Source organism: Nicotiana sylvestris, chromosome 12, assembly GCF_000393655.2.
Source record: "Nicotiana sylvestris chromosome 12, ASM39365v2, whole genome shotgun sequence".
NCBI classification, from domain to species: domain Eukaryota; kingdom Viridiplantae; phylum Streptophyta; class Magnoliopsida; order Solanales; family Solanaceae; genus Nicotiana; species Nicotiana sylvestris.
The window spans coordinates 86,241,309-86,265,266 of NC_091068.1; positions in this window are offsets into that span (position 1 = coordinate 86,241,309).

Genomic DNA, 23,958 nt, shown 5'->3' on the forward strand with positions numbered 1-23,958 from the left:
CACTTTATATATACCCTACTATCATGGTCATGTGGTATCATATAAAATTTATACACACATTATTATTTCATTAAAATATCCATGTAAAAAATGCACATATTTTCTCAACTTCTAATTTTCCTAATCTCATATAAAGAGTACAATTTTTCGTACGCTTAATTTTTAAAATGATAAAAAGATAACCTTCTTTTCTTGTGAGAAAATAATTTCTATCTTTACAATAAAATAAAAAATCTAATAAACTTTTCTCATATTATGCATATAATTTAAAGCATATTCGAAAGTAGTAATATTAATAACTATATAAAATCTATGTTTTGATCAAGAACTTTAAATTATCTATTAAGGCACTTTCATAACTTTATGGCCTTCCCTAAAATCTTGATAGTTCTAACATGTCCAAATCACATTATGGCTTACCAAAAAGTTAACCTATAAATGATCAGCATGACAACCATTTCCCAAGCAATGATACATAACATATAATTTGACCAAATTTGGTAAAGACACCAAAAATTGAAATGGATATAATATTCTTCATCATCTACAATAGTTCATAAAATGATTTTCAAACAAGAAAAAGAACATGAAGTATAATTTCGTTATTGCACAAGATAGAAAGCCGTGTGGGGGAAAGGTAAGTATAAAGCAACTAATAACCTTTAATCTGGTGTAGAAATTGGAAGCTATTATATGTCAGGAAATCTCGTACTATACACCATACCGTATATTAGCAATGAAATCAGAAAAGTTTTGTTACAGCCCATATCCACATGTGTTAGTTCATGTCATATATTAGTTAACATAAATCCAAGAAGGAATTATCTTTGAGAGGATAAAAAGTCAATCCTATTGGTCTTAAGTGATACAAGAGTGTATAAGGGCGATTAACAAGTATTAGAAGTTAAATGAATCAAGGATATTGTAACTCATATTTTCAGGTAAATCTAGCGGTGCTTAATACACTCAAGAGGTCATGTATTAAGGTATTTTAATCATATAATATCCGTATCATAAGTCTTGAAGTCAAACGAGTTATGAAACAAAAGTCGACAAAAGTTGTCGCAACTTAGGTTCATAATTTTACTTAAACATTAGGTCAAATGTTTCTAATCTTTTCTCATAATTTACAAGGAATTACGGGGTGATCTACCCACCAAATTAAAGATCTATGAGTCTAGTTTCCAACGCATTAAACCGTTCATCGATACGATCTCGGAGTAGAGAGATATTCGCGTTTTCGCGAGACTGCGCCAAGCACCTCTCTATGGGGCCCACTAAGGCGGTTTAAGATATTTGGACCTATAAAGGACGCCTCCAACCCATTTTAAGTCATTTCTTCTCACTATTTTCAGACCTTAGAACCCTTGGGAATATCCTCTCAAGGTTCTCTCAAGATTCAAGACCCAAAAAAGGGCAAACAATACAAATCAAGTGTCGGGAATTCCGTGGCGCTAGTAAGTCTCTTGTTCTTCTTGTTGTTGCTCATTTTTGTGTCGTTCCAGCTCGTGTGGGAGGTTGTTTTAAAGGGTTTATGTTCTTTAAATACTCCCTCATGTTCTTAATATCAATCCTAGGTGATTTCAAGCCTTCTAAAGTGATTCTAGTGCCGAAAAACACTAATTGATCGCTAGTTTCGCTTTTTTGTTGTTGTGGCAGCATTGGAGGGATATTTCATGGAAATTTAAGGTCAAATTGGAGTTTTTCTTTCTGTATAAAGGTAAGGAACCTCTTACTCTATATGTATTTAAGATTATCCAAGTTGCGGCTAAGCCATTGAAGCTAGAACTTGTGAAATATATATCGAAAGGCTTGGTAGTAATGTTATTGTTTTGTGGACTATTTTGCGTTGCTGTTGGGCTGCATATTTTACTACTGTTTTGTGGAGTTTTGGAGGAGGAAGGGCGTGGATAAACGTCATATATATGTAAGGTTATGGGATGATAGTTATTCGTAACATTTCTGGGTCGTTTGACACAACTACGGTGGTCGTTGTATCTATGGAGTGATTAGGCTGTGCGTGGACTATTTTGGGAGGCTCAATATGTTTATTATTGATGTTGTTTGGGCTATTTGGTGACTGTTTTGAATGGTGTGAAGTCATATATATAGGGGAGGTGCTGTCCGTTTCATCGTAAAATAGGTTGTGGTCGATACATAATAGTTATGACGCTTAAATGATAACGATAGTATCGTTTCTCTTATTGTAGACTAAGGAGTTTTGACAATTGCATAGCTTGAGATTGGGGCAGTATATACAAGGTATGTGAGGCTATCCCTTTCCTTCTTTTGCACGACTCCGATTGTACATAATGTAATGAACGAGCTTCCAAGATACTCTACTCTTAGAAGCTAGCAGTACTTACATTGTTTTCCCTCTTATGGAACGATTGATGTTAATGTTGCTTCTCTTATTCTTATGTTATCAATGTTGTTGGTACTTCCTGATTCTTATAAGGTTCATAGTGAAGAGTTAGTCCTAATAACGTGTACAGAGGATACCGACCTTACGTCACTCCGAAAGGTTTAGAATGTGATTCCATGAGTCGAGCATGCATTATATATATGTATCTATTTTACTCTACCGAGCCACGCTATAGTTGGCCGGGTACGGCACCTATTGTGCAACCACTGATCAGTTGGGTTTTACCGAGCTCCACGTGGCCGGGTACGATTCTACCGAGCCTATTATGGCCGGGTACGATATGATGATGATGATGCCCACAGAGGCGAATGCTTTAAAGGTTTATGTATTTATACATATGTATCATGCATTTCATGTCAGTAGCCCTCAAAGGTACTAAGATGTTACAGGTTGTATATTCTCTATCCTTGCTTACATTACTGATCGTATTTATGGTTCCCTGCCTTACATACTCAGTACTTTATTCATACTGACGTCCTTTTATTTGTGGACGCTGCATGTCGTGCTGCAGGTCCTGATAGACAGGCAGGTGCAGCTCCCCCACCACAGTAGGTTGTCCAGTTCAGCGGTGATTGGCGAGATCCCTTCTCCGGACTTGCCTTGGTCTTGGTATGCATTTTTGTTATAGACATTATGGGTATGTCGGGGCCCTGTTCCGGCTATGTTGCAGCACTTATGTTCATTTAGAGGCTCATAGACAAGTGTCGACTCATGTATAGTTTGGTATGCCTTGTCGGCTGGTTTTTGTTATATAGTCTTTCATGGTAGCGTGGTAGCTCATACCTTATATGTAGTTTCTTGATTGTCTGGTCATCCCCTGCTATGTATGTTCATGCCGTCATATTTTATTGCTGGTTGTCCATGATCCAGGTCTACCATTTATATTGATCTCGTCAGCCCTAAAAGATAATAATGAAGGTTAGATGAAATGTACGTTGGTGCTCGGCAAGTATGGTCGGGTGCTAGTCATGGCCCTCCAGTTTGGGTCGTGACAAACTTGGTATCAGAGCAAGTCTGTCCTAGGGATTGTCTATGAGCCATGTCTAGTAGAGTCTTGATTATGGATGTGTAGCGCGCCACATTTATAATCAGGAGGCTACATGACATCTAGGGTTGTTACCTTCTTCCTGAATCTAGATCGTGCGTAGAGTTGAGTCGTAAGTGTTTGTCTCTAATATTCACCTTGTTTTCTTTCAGCGATGCCTTCGACTAGGAAGCAAACAATTAGTAGACGGCTTGATACAGCTGCGGGAGAGGGTACCAGTCAGGTGTCCCAAGCCAGAGCAGGCCAAAGTGAGGCTCAGAGTGAGATGCCGTCGCATACTTCATCTACCCCGTCTCCTCCAGAGGATATTAGGAGGCACCCAGCACCTCATCTACCCCGTCTCCTCCAGAGGATATGCGGAGTGCTTTGCAGCTATTGACTAGCTTGGTAGCTACTCAGGCTCAGAGGCAGAATACAGGTGCTGCTGAGAAACCAGTTAGTACAAGAGTTCGTGATTTTATTAATTTAGACCCTCCAGTGTTTACCGGATCAGACCCCAAGGAGGACCCACAGACTTTTATTGACCAGGTTCATCGTACACTTCGGGTTATGCATGTTAGTGATACAGAGGCAGTAGAGTTGGCTTCTTATCGGCTACGGGATTTAGCGGTTCTCTGGTATGATAGTTGGGAGAGATCCAGGGGTCCGAACCCTCCTCCAGCTGTGTGGAAGGAATTTTCTGAGGCCTTTCTTCGTCACTACTTGCCAGTTGAGATACGACGAGCTAGAGCTGATAAGTTCTTGAACCTTAGACAAGGTAATATGAGTGTGCGAGAGTACAGTATGCAGTTTGATTCTTTGGCAAGGTATGCTCCCCATATGGTGGCCGAGATGAGTGATAGGGTGCATATGTTCGTGAATGGGTTGGGACCACATCTGATAAATGAGTGTACGACAGCCTCCTTGGTGGAGGGCATGGATATTTCCCGTATTCAAGCTTATGCCCAGACCCTAGAGGATCGTAAGCGCCAGCAGAGGGCAGTTAGGGAGCAGGATAGGGGCCAGCATAAGAGGGCGAGATTTGCAGGGTATTCTGATGACTTCAGAGGCCGCATCAGGCCACAGTTTTCGAGGAGTTCGGCGCCACCTGTAGCTAGTGCTCCTCCACAGTTTCAGAGGCCTCGATATGATCGATCCTATTCTGGTCCAGGTCAGAGTTCGCGGGCATCTGGCTCGCAACATCACAGGGATACTAGTCAGATGAGACCCCCAACACCACATTGTGATCAGTGCGGCAAGGCCCACTTTGGACTGTGTCGTCGAGGTTCTGATGCATGCTATTCGTGCGGGCAGCCTGGCCATATGATGCGGGATTGTCCTAATAGAGGAGGTGATGGTATGGCTCAGCCGACTGGATCTGTGTCTGGTTCTTCCTCATCAGTTCGACCTCCAGCACGGGGTTTTCAGCAGTCGACAGGTCGTGGTAGGGGTAGAGGTGCAGTGCCGAGTTCGAGTGGTGCTCAAAATCGAACCTATGCTCTAGTAGGTCGACAGGATCTCGAGTCGTCTCCAGATGTTGTTACAGGTATTATATCTGTGTTTTCTTATGATGTATATGCGCTGATTGATCCGGGATCTACATTATCATATGTTACACCCTTTGTGGCTAATAAGTTTGGCATTGAACCTGAATTGATAAGTAAACCCCTTGCGGTATCTACTCCGATAGGAGATTCTGTGATTGCTAGAAGGGTATATATAGGTTGCACTGTGATGATTTGTAGTCGTCAAACCTCGGCAAATTTATTTGAGTTAGAAATGGTTGATTTTGATGTGATAATGGGAATGGACTGGTTGGCCTCATGCTATGCAAATGTTGACTGTCGTACGAAGATGGTTAGGTTCCAATTTCCGGGTGAACCCGTCATTGAATGGAAAGGGAACATTGCTACACCGAAAGGTAGGTTTATTTCCTATCTTAAGGCAAGGAAAATGATCTCAAAAGGTTACATTTATCATCTCGTTCGCGTTAGGGATGCGGAGGCGAAACCGCCTACTTTACAATCAATCCCTGTGGTCAACGAATTCCCAGATGTTTTCCCAGATGAACTCCCAGGCCTTCCTCCTGAAAGGGAGATTGAGTTTAGCATTGATGTGTTGCCTGACACTCAACCGATCTCTATTCCTCCATACAGAATGGCCCCGGCAGAGTTGCGAGAGTTGAAGGTGCAGTTGAAGGACTTGCTGGATAAGGGCTTTATTAGGCCTAGCACTTCACCTTGGGGTGCACCAGTCCTATTCGTGCGGAAGAAAGACGGGTCGTTACGGATGTGTATCGACTATCGATAGTTGAATAAGTCTACTATAAAGAACAAGTATCCACTTCCAAGAATTGATGACCTGTTTGACCAACTCCAGGGTGCCAAGTATTTCTCTAAGATTGATTTACGTTCAGGGTATCATCAGGTGAGGGTTAGGGAGAAGGATATTCCAAAGACGGCCTTCCGGACAAGATATGGGCACTTTGAGTTCTTGGTGATGTCGTTCGGGCTAACAAATGCCCCAGCAGCTTTTATGGATCTCATGAATACTATATTCAGGCCCTATCTTGATGTGTTCGTGATTGTATTCATTGATGACATTCTAGTATATTCTCGTTCGGAGGCGGAACATGCGGGCCACTTGCGGATAGTATTACAGACGCTTCAGGATCGTAAGTTATATGCTAAGCTCTCCAAATGTGAATTTTGGCTGAACTCAGTAGCGTTCCTTGGCCATGTGATATCTGACGAGGGTATTAGTGTCGACACTCAGAAGATCGATGCAGTAAAGAATTGGTCGAGACCTACAACACCATCAGAAGTCCGCAACTTCCTAGGGCTAGCAGGATATTATAGGCAGTTTGTGGAAGGGTTTTCCTCTATATAATCACCATTGACTAAGTTAACACAGAAAGCTACCAAGTTCCAGTGGTCTGACACTTGTGAACGTAGTTTTCAGGAGATGAAGAATCGATTGACATCCGCACCAGTGCTCACTCTTCCTGAAGGAACAGAAGGTTATGTGGTATATTGTGATGCCTCAGGTATAGGTTTGGGGTGCGTATTGATGCAGCGTGGGAAGGTGATTGCTTATGCATCAAGACAATTGAAGAAGCATGAAAAGAATTATCCAACCCATGATTTGGAATTGGCTGCAGTAATATATGCTTTGAAGATATGGCGGCACTACTTATACGGCGTCCATGTTGACATCTACACAGATCACAAGAGTTTACAATACATCTTCAAGCAGAAAGAGTTGAATTTGAGGCAGCGTAGGTGGCTTGAATTATTGAAAGACTACGACGTCGAGATATTGTATCATCCCGGTAAAGCCAATGTTGTGGCAGACGCTCTCAGCCGTAAATCAATGGGAAGCTTAGTACATATTGAGGCAGGTAGATGGGGGTTGACTAAAGAGCTTCATCAGCTAGCCAATATGAGAATCAGATTGTTAGACTCTGATGACGGAGGTGTTACTGTACAGAATACATCAGAATCATCTTTGGTAGCCGAGGTAAAAGCACGACAATATGAAGATCCTATCTTAGTACGATTAAGAGAGAGCATTCAGCAGTGTAAAAGTATGGCTTTTGAGATCGGAAGAGATGGGGCACTGAGATACCAGGGCCGATTATGTGTGCCTAATGTGGCAGGGTTGCGAGAGAAGATTATGAATGAGATTCATCAATCCCGATATTCCATCCATCCCGGCTCGACAAAGATGTATCATGATGTCAAGGAGCAGTATTGGTGGGATAACATGAAGAAGTCTATTGCAGAATTTGTAGCCCAGTGTCCCAATTGTCAACAAGTAAAGATAGAACATCAGAAACCCGGTGGATTGCTTCAGAATATAGAGATTCCGACCTGGAAATGGGAGGTGATTAATATGGACTTCATTATTGGATTACCTCGCTCTTATCATAAGTTTGACTCCATCTGGGTGATAATTGATCGACTTACAAAATGTGCCCATTTTCTGCCAGTTAAGACAACTTACACGGCTGAAGATTATGCGAAGTTGTATATCAAGGAGATTGTTAGGCTTCATGGTGTGCCGGTATCTATTATATCAGACCGAGGAGCTCAATTTACAGCTAACTTTTGGAGGTCTTTTCAGAAGGGTTTAGGCACACAAGTGAATCTCAGCACTGCATTTCATCCGCAGACTGACGGACAGGCTGAACGTACCATTCAGACACTGGAAGATATGCTACGAGCATGTGTTCTAGATTTTAAGGGAAATTGGGATGACCATCTTCCACTCATAGAATTCGCCTACAATAATAGCTACCATTCCAGTATTAAAATGGCCCCATACGAGGCACTATACGGGAGAAGATGTAGATCACCAGTTGGATGGTTCGAAGTCGGTGAAACAGAATTATATGGGCCAGATTTGATTCACCAAGCTATTGAGAAGGTGAAAGTGATACAGGAGCGATTGAGGACGGCACAAAGCAGGCAAAAATCTTATTCCGATGTCCGACGTCGTGATCTGGAGTTTGAGGTTGGTGATTGGGTTTTCCTGAGGATCTCACTAATGAAGGGTATTATGCTATTTGGGAAGAAAGGTAAGCTGAGTCCAAGGTATATCAAGCCATATAAAATTCTTCGACGGATTGGACAGGTTGCTTATGAGTTAGAATTGCCATCCCAATTGGAATTTGTCCACTCGGTATTCCATGTATCTATGTTGATGAAATGTATTGAAGACCCTTCTCGAGTCGTCCCTATCAAAGATGTACAAGTTACAGAGGACCTATCATATGAAGAAGTGCCAGTGGCGATATTAGATCGACAAGTCCGCAAGCTGAGAACAAAAGATGTAGCTTCCGTCAAAGTATTGTGGAGGAACAAAAATATGGAAGAAATGACATGGGAAGCAGAAGAGGAGATGAAGTCTAAATACCCTTACCTATTCCAGAATGAAGATAACAAGGATGCTGGTGGAAGACAGGATACATTGGAAGGTGAAACGGCTCTATGAGGTAAGCAATAATTTGAGAATACTCCTCCTTAATACAAAATGGTGATATGTAGATAATGTAAATATGCATAATGCTTTGTGTAGCCTTGTGAAGCCATATGTTGGGCTTAATTGCTTGCAAGTTTTGCTAGTGACCATTTTATAGGGGAAAATTGATCGGAAATTTCCATTGGAATCCACGATGATTTAAACTCCCCATGAACCCTTACATTCGAGGACGAATGTTCCTAAGGGGGGGGGTGTTACAACCCATATCCACATGTGTTAGTTCATGCCATATATTAGTTAACATAAATCCAAGAAGGATTTATCTTTGAGATGATAAGAAGTCAATCCTATTGGTCTTAAGTGATACAAGAGTGTATAAGGGTGATTAACAAGTATTAGAAGTTAAATGAATCAAGGATATTGTAACTCATATTTTCAGGTAAATCTAGCGGTACTTAATACACTCAAGAGGTCATATATTAAGGTATTTTAATCATATAATATCCGTATCATAAGTCTTGAAGTCAAACGAGTTATGAAACAAAAGTCGACAAAAGTTGTCTCAACTTAGGTTCATAATGTTACTTAAACATTAGGTCAAATGTTTCTAATATTTTCTCCTAATTTACAAGGAATTACAAGGTGATCTACCAACAAAATAATAAATCTATGAGTCTAGTTTCCAACGCATTAAACTGTTCATCGATACGATCTCGGAGTAGAGAGATATTCGCATTTTCGCGAGACTGCGCCAAACACCTCTCTATGGGGCCCACTAAGGCAGTTTAAGATATTTGGACCTATATAGGATGCCTCCAACCCGTTTTAAGTCATTTCTTCTCACTATTTTCAGACCTTAGAACCCTAGGAACATCCTCTCAAGGTTCTCTCAAGATTCAAGACCCAAAAAAAGGGCAAACAACACAAATCAAGTGTCGGGAATTCCGTGGCGCTAGTAAGTCTCTTGTTCTTCTTGTTGTTGCTCATTTTTGTGTCGTTCCAGCTCATGTGGGAGGTTTTTTTAAAGGGTTTATGTTCTGTAAATACTCCCTCATGTTCTTAATATCAATCCTAGGTGATTTCAAGCCTTCTAAAGTGATTCTAGTGCCGAAAAACACTAATTGATCGCTAGTTTCGCTTTTTTGTTGTTGTGGCAGCATTGGAGGGATATTTCATGGAAATTTAAGGTCAAATTGGAGTTGTTATTTCTGTATAAAGGTAAGGAACCTCTTACTCTATATGTATTTAAGATTATCCAAGTTGCGGCTAAGCCATTGAAGCTAGAACTTGTGAAATATATATCGAAAGGCTTGGTAGTAATGTTATTATTTTGTGGACTGTTTTGCGTTGCTGTTGGGCTGCGTATTTTACTACTATTTTGTGGAGTTTTGGAGGAGGAAGGGTGTGGAGAAACACCATATATATGTAGGGTTATGGGCTGATAGTTATTCGTAACATTTCCAGGTTGTTTGACACGACTACGGTGGTCGTCGTATGTATGGAGTGATTAGGCTGTGTGTGGACTATTTTGGGAGGCTCAATATGTTTATTATTGATGTTGTTTGGGCTGTTTGGTGACTGTTTTGAATGGTGTGAGGTCATATATATAGGGGAGGTGCTGTCCGTTTCATCGTAAAATAGGTTGTGGTCGATACATAATAGTTATGACGCTTAAATGATAACGATAGTATCGTTTCTCTTATTGTAGACTAAGGAGTTTTGACAATTGCATAGCTTGAGATTGGGGCAGTATATACAAGGTATGTGAGGCTATCCCTTTCCTTCTTTTGCACGACTCCGATTGTACATAATGTAATGAACGAGCTTCCAAGATACTCTACTCTTAGAAGCTAGCAGTACTTACATTGTTTTCCCTCTTATGGAACGATTGATGTTAATGTTGCTTCTCTTATTCTTATGTTATCAATGTTGTTGGTACTTCCTGATTCTTATAAGGTTCATAGTGAAGAGTTAGTCCTAATAACGTGTACAGAGGATACCGACCTTACGTCACTCCGAAAGGTTTAGAATGTGATTCCATGAGTCGAGCATGCATTATATATATGTATCTATTTTACTCTACCGAGCCACGCTATAGTTGGCCGGGTACGACACCTATTGTGCAACCACTGATCAGTTGGGTTTTACCGAGCTCCACGTGGCCGGGTACGATTCTACCGAGCCTATTATGGCCGGGTACGATATGATGATAATGATGCCCACAGAGGCGAATGCTTTAAAGAGGCGAATGTTTTAAAGGTTTATGTATTTATACATATGTATCATGCATTTCATGTCAGTAGCCCTCAGATGTACTAAGATGTTACAAGTTGTATATTCTCTATCCTTGCTTACATTACTGATCATATTTATGGTTCCCTGCCTTACATACTCAGTACTTTATTCGTACTGACGTCCTTTTATTTGTGGACGCTGCATTTCGTGTTGCAGGTCCTGATAGACAGGCAAGTGCAGCTCCCCCACCACAGTAGTCTGTCCAGTTCAGCGGTGATTGGCGAGATCCGTTCTCCGGACTTGCCTTGGTCTTGGTATGCATTTTTGTTATAGACATTATGGGTATGTTGGGGCCCTGTTCCGGCTAAGTTGCAGCACTTATGTTCATTTAGAGGCTCATAGACAAGTGTCGACTCATGTATAGTTTGGTATGCCTTGTCGGCTGGTTTTTGTTATATAGTCTTTCATGGTAGCGTGGTAGCTCATACCTTATATGTAGTTTCTTGATTGTCTGGTCATCCCCTGCTATGTATGTTCATGCCGTCATATTTTATTGCTGGTTGTCCATGATCCAGGTCTACCATTTATATTGATCTCGTCAGCCCTAAAAGATAATAATGAAGGTTAGATGAAATGTACGTTGGTGCTCGGCAAGTATGGTCGGGTGCTAGTCATGGCCCTCCAGTTTGGGTCGTGACAAACTTGGTATCAGAGCAAGTCTGTCCTAGGGATTGTCTATGAGCCGTGTCTAGTAGAGTCTTGATTATGGATGTGTAGCGCGCCACATTTATAATCAGGAGGCTACATGACATCTAGGGTTGTTACCTTCTTCCTGAATCTAGATCGTGCGTAGAGTTAAGTCGTAAGTGTTCAGTCAGTCACTTAGTATTGTATAAGGCCAATCCAGCCCGAGGAAGATCCATCCCCAAATATAAATGCTTCAGGCAAGATCCATGCCCAGGGAAGTGTTGAGCTTTTGCACTTTTCTCACCAGTTCTCGGGCATGGCTTTCACCGTGTGATGTATTATGACTCACATAAGTCATTGGTTTTGGTTTTCAGGGTAATCATAATGAATTTGAAGAACAGTTATCAGTTTGAAGCTTGAAATTTGAAAGGTTTGACCAATATTTGACTTGTTTGTATATAATCTTGGATCAGAATTTTTATGACTTGGTTAGATTCGTTAGGTGATTTGAGACTTAGGAGCGTGATCGGAATGCATATTCGAAGTCCGGGGAAGGTTTAGGCTTGAATTGGCGAAATTGAGATTTTGACGTTTTTCGGTTGATAGGTAAGATTTTGATATATGGGTCGGAATTGAATTTTGGAAGTTGCAGTAGCTCCATTGTGTCATTTGCGATGTGTGTGCAAAATTTCAGGTCATACGGACGTGGTTTGTTTGGGTTTTAGTTAAAAGCGGAATTCAGAAGATTTTCGAATCCTCGACTTGAATTTGATGTGATTTTGGGATTTTAATGTTGTTTTGAGCGTTCCGAAGGTTGGAATGAGTTTGAATAAGGTTATGGGATATGTTTGTACTTTTGGTTGAGGTCCCGGGGACCTCAGGGTGATTCCGGATGGGTAATAGAAGAATTGGAATTGAGTTTTTTCAGCTACAACATTTGGTTTTTGTCATAACCGCACATGCGGTTGGGAGGCAACAGGTGCGATGATCGCAGAAGCAGAAGTTAGCCGCAGATGCGGCCAAGAGGATGTTCTTCAGGAACCGCAGAAGTGGTGAAGTGGACGCACTTGCGGTACCGTAGGTGCGTGTTTTTAACCGTAGATGCAGAGATTATCATTTTAATGAAAACCGCAGATGCGGTAGAATAGTCGCAGAAGCGGTAAAAGGACCGCAGGTGCAAAAATACCTGGGTCAAAAAGTATATAATGTTCCTTCGCGAATTTTTGCTAAGTTCTCCATTTTTGAAGACAGGAAGCGAGCTAGGGCAGTGAATTCAAGGGAAAATCGAAGAGAATCAGTTGGGTAAGTTCCCTGAGCTTCATTACTCATGTTTATGATCATTTTTCCATTGTTTAATCATGATATTAGTGGAAATTAAGGAAGAAAATTGAGGGATTAGGGCTTGAGATTAAGAGACCTTTGAGTGGGGATTTGAGGGGCCATATGAGGTTCGATTTTGATGTTCTTGATATGTATAGACTCGTGGGATGTTGAGAATTCTATTAATGTCAATTTTGTCGGATTCCGAGATGTGGTCCAGGGGGCCGGGTTTGAGAAATTTCAGGATTTTTGATATAAACTGAATATTTTTGAGTGAGCTTTGTTCCCTTAGCATATTTTAATGGTTATGTACTGATTGTGGCTAGATTTGGAGCATCCAGAGGTCGGTTTGTGAGGGCAAAGGCATTGCGGGCTAGAGTTTGGACCGGATCGAGGTGAGTAATGATTGTAAATGATGTTTTGAGGGTATGAAACCTTGGATTGCACATTGTAGTGCCATATTGAGGTGACGCACATGCCAGATGACGAGCGTGGGGTCGTGCACTATTGGGGATTGTGACTTAGTCAATCCCGAATGACTGTTTTACCACGTATTTGACTGAAAACTATTTGCTATCGTCATGTTTTGGGTTGAATGCCATATTTGGGCTTTGTTCCAACTATTTGAACCCTTAGAGAATTTTTATTGATATTTTCTCATTGTTTTTACATTGTACTTGAACGCAGTCACGCTATATTCTATTATTTTCATAACTCAGCCATGTTTACTCTGCTTTAACACTTAAATTATATTTTAAATGATATTTTGGGCTGAGCACTATGTTTTACTGTTTCCCGAGTGGCTATGAGACTCTGACTGAGTAAGGCCGATGGCCTATGTTGTGAGGAAACACTGATTATGACTATGAGGCCGAGGGCCTGAGATATGTACGCCTCGAGGTGGCTTGTTGATATAAGGCCAAGGGCCTAGTGATGATGCCACGAGATGTCTTGATATTATGCTTGGGCCGTAAGGGGCCCCTCCAGGAGTCTGCACACCCCCAGTGAGCGCGGGTGCCCATTGTGATGTGAGATATAGCCCGAGGGGCTGGTATTATTGACATTGTTCCCGAGGGGCAATTCTCTATGTGCTTATCTGTCTTAATTGTCTGTCATTTACCTGTTTAATTGTTAAATAGACATTTCTCGAAGTCTAAACTGAACTTAATTGATTTATATACCTCTACTGAATCACTGTTCTTACCTGTTTTACTGCTTCAGTATAGCCTATAATGTGCCTTACGTGATTTCATGCTTTCAGTCTTTATTTATGATTATTACTCACCGAGTTGGAGTACTCACTTTACTCCCTACACCCCGTGTGCAGATTCAGTCATTGCTGATCCTGTCAGTGTGAGTTGAGAGCTCCCGGTAGATTTCGGAGACCACGAGGTAGCTGCTTGGCGTTCGCAATCCCGTGTTTCTCAACCTTTTATCATTTCTATCTCTTTATCAGACATTTTGTAATAGCTTATAAACTTTTCAGACTTGTATTAGGATTGATAGATGCCCATGACTAGTGACACCCCGGTATCGGGCTGTGTGGGGTTGTATTCCGCAAATTATGCTATTATCTGCTACTTTGAGATTCTATTTATTATGCTTTAGACTTATTTATTGTGGTTTAATTGCTAAAAATTGAAATGGGAAGTGGCGGCTGACCTTGTCTTCACGAGAGGCGCCATCACGACCGGGTCCGGGTTTAGGATTGTGACAAGTTGGTATCAGACCCTAGGTTACATAGGTCTGATGAGTCATGAGCATGTTTAGTAGTGTCTCGCAGATCGGTACAGAGACATCTGTACTTATTCTTTAGAGGCTGCAGAACCTTTAGGAAAAACTTCACATTTTTGAATTCTTATCGTGCATCCTTGATTCAGCTTGGAAAGTAACTCTTTGAATTCCTTCCAAGCAGTCGTATGCGCGCATGAGCGCTCAATATCCGATGTGCATTGATGGCTTGTGATTCCCCGATCAAGGGGCGAGATGGGATCTCTGTGTGTTGATGTTGGGCCAGTCTGGAAGACTTGAGGCTGGAATTTTTCCTATAGCTCGAGCCCTGAGTTGTTGATTTTGTGAGTGCATGCTTCTGGATCTATATGTTCTGTTATGTCCCTATTAAGGAGAGTAATGACTAGATAGCTACGTGATGAGTATGTTATGACTGCGAGGTGTATTCATATGATTTGGAAACAACGAGAAGGGTCTGCTGGAGGATGGAAGAACTATTAGGTACTTGATGTTTATCCTGATTTGAGGTATAGCCCCGAGTTATGGGTGTGTGAAGAATCTTTTCATGTTTCCTAGTTGGGAGTGAAGTAAATTTCATGTTGCGGTATGAGTTCAGACTTAAGAAAATTAAGTGACTGCATAATGTTTATGCGGTGGAAGGTATGCATAAATGTTAGTTGGAGGCAAATCAAGTGGGTTATCTCCTATGGAGTGTTCTGAGGTTGTGTGATCCTTATGTTGTCAGTTAGAAGATCTCATTTACAAGTGAAATATATGTGTTGAAATTTAAATTTGGGTCTCTTAATAGAGTGGGCTTGACTGTGGTGAGGATGAATGCGAGATTTGCAGAAGATTTAAGGCACCAGATGGTCTGTGTTTTACGAGCTTATGAAGGATTGAGTTTAATCTCACTATGGTATTATGGCAACAATAGAGTATATGCGTTATGAGTTATTGTTTGTGTTTTGGTCTATGGCTTCGAGCCAAGTGGGGGAGTCTGTGATTGATTAGAGTGACTGCACGGGTATGTGCTATGTTGGTTTCAGTTTGAGGCGTACGGGAGAATCAGTTATGGCTTACGGAGATTGAGACCGAAGATGGCTTGAGTAAAGGAAAATTCTTGACAAAGGTTATAGTATGCTTCATAGGTGGGTGAGAATCACGAAATGTCGTGAGTTGTTGTTGGTAAAGGATGCTCGGTGCATAGAGTAGGAGGTTGCTCGGTTGTTTTAGGATGAGGTTACACTCTGCGTTGTCGGAGTGCTAATGAGGCACAAGTTGTTTGGTTCATTTGGTCAGGCTAATTGTAGTTTGAATAGAGTGAATGACTCTCGGAAATGGTTCTAATGGGTTCAAGATTTTACATGTAATAAGTGGAAATTTTTGAGTTGTATATTTGGCTAGAAACTGAAGTTTGCATTGGAGGGTGTCAAGACTTGTGGTATTTCGATATCAATTAGGGAATTCTGTATACATCAGCATCAGGAAGGTGAAGGTAACGGAATTAAATTCGCAGAAAGTCTCTTCATAGTAAAGTATTTTGAATATGGTGCTTTTGGGGATATTTAAGAGAGTATTCAGCAGGTTATGAGCCTTAGGCGGTGTGGTTTTATGCTTGGGTCTTGTGTGGTGATTCTGGGTTAAGGAATTGTGGTGTTATAGCATGAAGGAGTGTCAAGTTGAAGGTAAATCAAAAGAAAACTCGGATAGACGGGATAGCTTGGTAATAGGCTGAATCGGTATGGTAAGGATATGATTAGTTCTTTGGATGCTTGCGAGGTAATGAGTTCTTACATGTGTTTCGCGGCAATGCTCTTGGGTTTTAGTGGCCCGCATAGCTTGGTTGAGTTAGAAGAATTCAGTCCTGTCAGGTTTGGTTTTGTGCAAAGGGGAGTCGGAGAGTTTTGATTATTTCTACTGCAGTTTGGAGGCGTATATTTTCTACTGGCATGAGGAGCGTGGGAGTTATAGTTATTTTCTTCCAGATGGGCTCAATGGAAAGTTTTTGGTTGTTTGAGTACATAGTTTCTTATGGCTCGGAAGGGATATGAAGTTCTCATGTTATCCTAGGATGGTATGGTATATGCGGTATGTTGTGGAGGATTAAGATTTTCATGTGTAAGGTTACGGTTCAGTTCTGAAAGAAAGGTAAAAAAAATTCTTAGGCAGCACGACAGTTTCAGATGATTAGGTAAATGATATTACTAATTGGTGTGACCTGACGGGGGTATACGTTTCAGAGAAAGGCTATGTGATTGAGATTGATGATACTTCACTAGTATTGCGGCACTCTCTTGTTGGATCGACTACTGATATTCGAGTTGCTTGGTGGTACAGAAGAATTTTAGGAGTACCTCTCATGGATGTTTGAGTATTAGAGGTGTGTTGCATATTCAGGTGGAGTTGGGATCTGCTATGGCGATTCGTGTTCTATATGGAGTTAGAGACTGGGAGTTCTCATAAACAGGTTATGTTGTCGTTGTGGGTCGCGTGTATCGGCACTGTGTAGTAACTATCGAGGTTTGGAGACCCGGGTGGATCTTTTGTTGCTTGGTAAGTTAGGATTTGTTGTGATATTGGGTATAAACTGGTTCTCTCCATGTCGTGTTATTCTGGACTATTACGCTAAGGCGGCGAGGTGGGCTATGGCGGGAATGCCACAGATTAAGTGGCGATGTTCGATGGATTTTGTTCTTAGTAGGGTGGTTTTATATTTCGAAGACCCAGCGGATGGTTGGGAAGGATAGTCTTTCTTATTTGGGCCTTCGTGATGGATGTCAGTGCAGAGACTCCTACCATTGATTCAGTTCAGCTGGTGAGGGGCTTTTCGGGTGTGTTTCTTGTGCCCGGGCATGTCACCGGATGGGGTTGTTGATTTTGGTATTGATTTGGTGCCGGGCACCGTAGCGTATGGCACCGGCAGAGTGAGAGGAGTTGAAGGAGTAGCTTTCGGAACTCCTTGATAAGGGGTTCATTGGTAGACCTATATAGATGTGTGTTCTACAACAAGACGACTTTGTTTACTTCGAGTTTCTATTGGTGAGGAATGTGTTGATTCAATTGTTATTGAGCTATTAGTGTTCTGAGGTGATCTATAAGTTACCTTTACGTGTTGCGAGGAGGTGGAATTTTTTGGTTATAGGCATATGTGGTGCGGTTCTATTGGGGTTTCGTAGTGGAATTCGAGCGAGAAGAGTATTGGGTATTGCTTGGCGGATGACGTATCGGTTATGTCCTTTCGGGTTTTGTAATGTTATGTCAATTGCTTCGTGGTGGTTATTATGATTGCTTTGGTTTTAGACATCATATTGCACATGGTTGTCGATTTTGAGCATGGTGACTTGATGTGTTTTATGTGGACCAGTATTTGGATGAGGTCGCGCATTGGAGCGAAGCTTTGTGGAGGTGTGATCCTGCGTATTGGATTCGTGTGTTCTGTTTCTACGACGTGTGACGGGTTCTCAGCATGATGTTGAGGTGGTACTGGTGAGCTTGTAGTACAGCTTTTTCATTTGAGTCATTTTCATGATTTGAGTATGTTCGGATTATTGCTTATTGGTGCGTGGATTGTGCAAGTTGTGGCTTTAGTCTGTATTGATGTGTCATGTCACTAGAGTAATTGTGTTGGATTAGATGGCTTCATGAATGGCTGATCTGAGAAATGGTTATGGCTTACGGCATATTTCATTTATCATTGGCAGTATATGAAAGTGTTGGGATGAGACTTTAGTTGCTAAGAGGTTTTCTATCAGTATTTGGTTGTTGTGTGCAGCTGCTGTGATTAGAAGTTATCATTGCAAGTGTTTGAGTTATGTGGTATATCATATGATTTCACCTGAGGTTGCAGGTATGGGTTATTACAACTTTTTTGGGCTTATTCAGAGTATAGATGTGAGATTCTAATCTGGTGGATGATTTCGGAAGTGGAAATGCGGTTCTAAGGTTTATGGGCTAGGTTGGATTATGAAATTTCAGTTACATTGTGTTATCGGACCTATATGAGATAGGGTGACATGGGATCACCCCCGGGAGGTAAGGTTATTCAGCGATTGGTTAGCTTTTGGAACAACTCTGGGAACGTTCAAGGACGAACGTATGTTTAAGTGGGGGAGGATGTAACGACCCGACCTGTCATTTTGAGCTTTTGCACTTTGCTCGCCAGTTCTTGGGCATGACTTGCCCCGTGTGATGTATTATGACTCATGTAAGTCATTGGTTTTGGTTTTCAGGGTAATCTGAATGAATTTGGAAGAACAATTCTCAGTTTGAAGCTTGAAATTTGAAAGGTTTGACCAAGATTTGACTTGTTTGTATATGATCTCGGATCGGAATTTTATGACTTGGTTAGCTCCGTTAGGTGATTTGAGTCTTAAGAGCATGATCAGAATGCATATTGGAAGTCCGAGTAAGGTTTAGGCTTGAATTGGCGAAATTGAGATTTTGGCATTTTCCGGTTGATAGGTGAGATTTTGATATAGGGCCGGAATGGAATTTTGGAAGTTGCAATAGCTGTTGTGTCATTTGGGATGTGTGTGCAAAATTTCAGGTCATTCATATGTGGTTTGGTTGGGGTTTTGATCAAAAGCGGAATTCGGAAGATTTTGGAATCCTCGACTTGAATTTGATGTGATTTTGGTGTTTTAATGTTGTTTTGAGCGTTCCGAAGGTTGGAACGAGTTTGAATAAGGTTATGGGATATGTTTGTGCTTGTGGTTGAGGTCCCGGGGGCCTCGGGGTGATTTCTTATGGGTAATGGAAGAATTAGAATTGCGTTTTTGCAGCTGAAGCATTTGGTTTTTCTCATAACCTCACCTACGGTTAGGAGGCCGTAGGTGCGATGATCGCAGAAGCGAAAGTCAGCTGCAGATGCGGCCAAGAGGAAGTTCTTCAGGAACCGCAGAAACGGTGAAGTGGATGCACCTGCACTAGCGCAGGTGCGAGTTTTTAACCGCAGATGCGGATATTGTCATTTAAATGAAAACCGCAGATGTGGTGGAATAATCGCAGAAGCGGGACCGTAGAAGCAGTAAAAGGACCGCAGGTGCGAAAATACCTGGGTCAGAAAGTATATAATATTACTTCGCGAATTTTTGCTAAGTTCTCCATTTTTGAAGACAGGAAGCGAGCTAGGGCGGTGAATTCAAGGGAAAATCGAAGAGAATCAATTGGGTTAGTTCCCTGAGCTTCATTACTCATTTTTATGATCATTTTTCCATTGTTTAATCATGGTATTAGGTGAAATTAAGGAAGAAAATTGAGGGATTAGGGCTTGAGATTAAGAGACCTTTGAGTGGAGATTTGAGGGGCCATTTGAGGTCCGATTTTGATGTTCTTGATATGTATAGACTCGTGGGAGGATGAGAATTCTATTAATGTCAATTTTGTCGGATTTTGAGATGTAGGCCTGGGGCCGAGTTTGAGCAATTTGGGAATTTTTGATGTAAATTGGATATTTTCGAGTGATTTTTGTTCCCTTAGCACATTTTAATGGTTATGTACTGATTGTGGCTAGATTTGGAGCATCCGGAGGTTGGTTCGTGAGGGAAAAGGCATCGCAGGCTAGAGTTTGGATTGGATCGAGGTGTGTAATGATTGTAAATGATGTCCTGAGGGTATGAAACCCCTGATTGCACATCGTAGTGCCCTATTGAGGTGACACACATGCTAGATGACGAGCATGAGGTCGTGCACTATTGGGGATTGTGACTTAGTCCATCCCAAATGACTGTTTTACTGCGTATTTGACTGAATACTATTTGCTATCGTCATGTTTTAGGCTGGGCTTCGTGCCAACTATTTGAACCCTTAGGGGATTTTTATTGATATTTCCCCACTGTTTTGACTTTATACTTGAAATCAGTCACGCTATATTCTACTCTTTTCATAACTCAGCCATGTTTACTCTACTTTAACACTTAAATGATATTTTAAATAATATTTTGGGCTGAGCACTATGTTTTATAGTTGCCCAAGTGGCTGTGAGATTATGACTGAGTAAGGCCAAGGGCCTATGTTGTGAGGAAACATTGATTATGACTATGAGACCGAGGGCCTGAGATATGTACGCCACGAGGTAGCTTTTTGATATGAGGCCGAGGGCCTAGTGATGATGCCACGAGATGGTTGATATTGTGCCTGGGCCGTAAGGGGCCCCTCTAGGGGTTTGCACACCCCTAGTGAGCGCGGGTACCCAATTTGATGTGAGATATAGCCCGAGGGGCTGGTATTGTTGACATTGTACCGGAGGGGTAATTATGTATGTGCTTATCTATCTTAATTGTCTGTCATTTACCTGTTTAATTGTTAAATAGACATTTTGAAGTCTGAACTGAACTTATATTATTTATATACCTCTAATCACTGTTCTTACCTGTTTTACTGCTTCATTATAGCCTATAATGCGCTTTACGTAATTTCATGCTTTCAGTCTTTATTTATGACTATTACTCACTGAGTTGGAGTACTCACTTTACTCCCTGCAACACCGTGTACAGATTCAGGCGTTGCTGATCCTACCAGTGCGAGTTGAGAGTTCTCGGCAGATTTCGGAGACCACGAGATAGCTGTTTGGCATCCACAGTCCCGTGTTTTTCCCCCTTTATCATTTCTATCTCTTTATCAGACATTTTGTAATAGCTTATAGACTTTTCATCCTTGTATTATGATTGATAAATGCTCATGACTACTGACACTCCGGTATCGGGCTGTGTGGGGTTGTATTCCGTAAATTATGCTATTAACTGCTACTTTGAGATTCTATTTATTATGCTTTAAACTTATTTCTTGTGATTTAGGTTCTAAAAATTGAAATGGGAAGTGTCGGTTGGCCTTGTCTTCACGAGAGGCGCCATCACGATCAGGTCCGAGTTTAGGGTCGTGACAGGAAGATTTATCCCTTAATAAAAATCAACCGCGCTCACTGGGGGTGTGTGTAGACTCCGGAGGAGCGCCTTCAGCCCAAGCTCTATATCAAGCCAATCATAGCATAAATCAGTGATACTCGTTGAGGCGTGCAACCCGATCCACATATATACAATCATTAGGCTCATTGCAACGTGCAACCTTATCCACATATATACTTATATCACTCACAACTTAGGCCATCGGCCTCACACTGTCATCTATATCTCCAGTCTCTCGAGTTCACAATGCCATGAAACTAGCCCAAAATGATAATATGATGTGTCAATAAATAGCAACAGAGGTTGAGATATGATATGAAATGAATGAACATGACTGAGTACGTAATTGCAATTTAAATAAATAATTCAACAGCAATATGACCTCGATGGGTCACAACAGAATAAGCATGTAGCCTAGACATGGTTTCTAACATGGATCACAGCTCAATAGCTCTAGTACGTTGAGATTTCATGGTTACAGATAAGATTAGGAAACTACACAGTACGACAGGAATAATAGAGTCACAATTCAAACGGTGCACGCCCACACGCCCATCACCTTGCATGTGTGTCACCTTAACACCAAACACACAACACGTAATTCGAGATTTCATACCCTCAACAACAAGTTTAGAAGTCTTACCTCGAACAAGCCAAATCCAATACCCAGCAAGCCAAACGATGCTCCGAAAATGCCATCCCGCTCATACCGAACTCCGAACGGCTCGAAACTATCCAAAATCAACTCAAATACATCAACTAATGCCAAAAGAAACAAACGCAATCGATAAAGGTTGAATCTTTAATCAAAATCACAAAATTGACCAAAAAGTCATACCTGGGTCCACAACTCGAAACCTGACAAAACTCACAAAATCTGACAATCCAATCAATTATGAGTCCAACAATACTAGTATTACTCAAATTCGATTCTGAATTGATTTTCAAAACTCAAAAATTCACTCTTAGAAATTTTAGACAAAATGCCCAAATTTCACTTTGAAATCATCAATCAAATGTCAAAAAAATGGATTCATAAAATATAATTATAATCGAGTATAGAACACTTATCTCAATCTATATGGTGAAAAGAGCCTTGAACAGTTTTCCAAATCTGAGCTCCCCAACTCAAAATATGACCAAATGAACAAACCTTCGATATTAAGTATTTTTGCCTAGTTATTTTGCCTTGTTTTTTGTGCCAACTGATCTTGAAACTCGCTATTGATGCCTCTAATGAATTCCTTATGAAATTTCAGTCAAGTTAAACGTTTGAATCACTCTATTTGACCTTATAATGAAGGAGATATATTGGTTTCAATATTTGGAAATAGTGCAGATTTTTAAATACGAAGTTAGTGGCAATTTCGTAATTAATTTGAAAAAAAATCGGCAACCCAATTCTTAGTAAAATGACCATAAAATCCTCATACAATGTTCAAATTCAACTATTCTTTTTTCTATGGCCCCGTAATTGTGATACGAATCTAATGCTTCAATCAAAACAAAAATCAAAGATCATTTTTAATGTGGTACCATTTTAGCTTGAGGAAACGACGGCGAAACATAAGAAAAATGAGCGCAATACAGCCAAACCTATCCGAAAGTCACCCAAGCCCCTCGGGACCCCATATGAACATACCAAAAAGTCCCATAACATAATACGAACTTACTTAAGGCCTCAAATCACGCATAACAATATCGAAATGACAAAACGCACCTCAAATCAAACTTAATGAACTTTCAAACTTTTGATTTCCAAAAACTCGCGCCGAAATATACCAAATCAACTCGGAATGATCTCAAATTTTGCACACAAGTCCTACATCATACGGATCTACTCGTGCCCCAAACCTACCGAGCGAAGTACAAATACTCAAAATAATCAGTCAGGTCGTTACATTCTCCCCCATTTAAACATAAGTTCGTCCTCGAATGTGCCAAGAGTTGTTCCTAAGCCGCCAAAGCGCCGTGTAACCTTACCATGCATCCGAACCTCGCAATCTACACACAGTATAAGTTTGAACAAGTTGTATCAAGCCATAAACATAACCCAAGATGCGATCACAGGATATACCACATAACTCAAATACCTATAGTAAGATTTTCGATCACAGTAGCCGTTCAAAACAACCCAATTCCGGTAATAATCTCATATCAAACAAAACGTCTTTATAAAACATTCGTACACTATCGATAATGAAAGAAACATGTAGAACTCATAACCATTCATCAGATCAACAAGTCATGGAGCTCCCTCTCCTTCGACAAGGACTATAGCAATTCCTAAGCTGACTTCCAATATATCCTTCCAAATATATCGCAATCAAATCCGATAGCACCTATCCTAGATCCGACAACCTCACCTTACCAAATACTAGCTACTCTACTAACATGCCACACCAATACTACCCAGAGCCAAAAACTGTGCAATCCGTGCACCAATACGCAATGATTCAAATGTACTCAAACATGAAAAACGACTTAAACAAGAGAACTGTCCTGCAAGTTCAACAAGTACCACCACAATTGAAATGCTAAAAACCCATCACATACTGTAGAACCATAACACACGAACCTAACACAAATGACCATATCTCCATATAACCCCGCTGTAATGCGTGACCCCATCTAAACACTGGTCCATATGA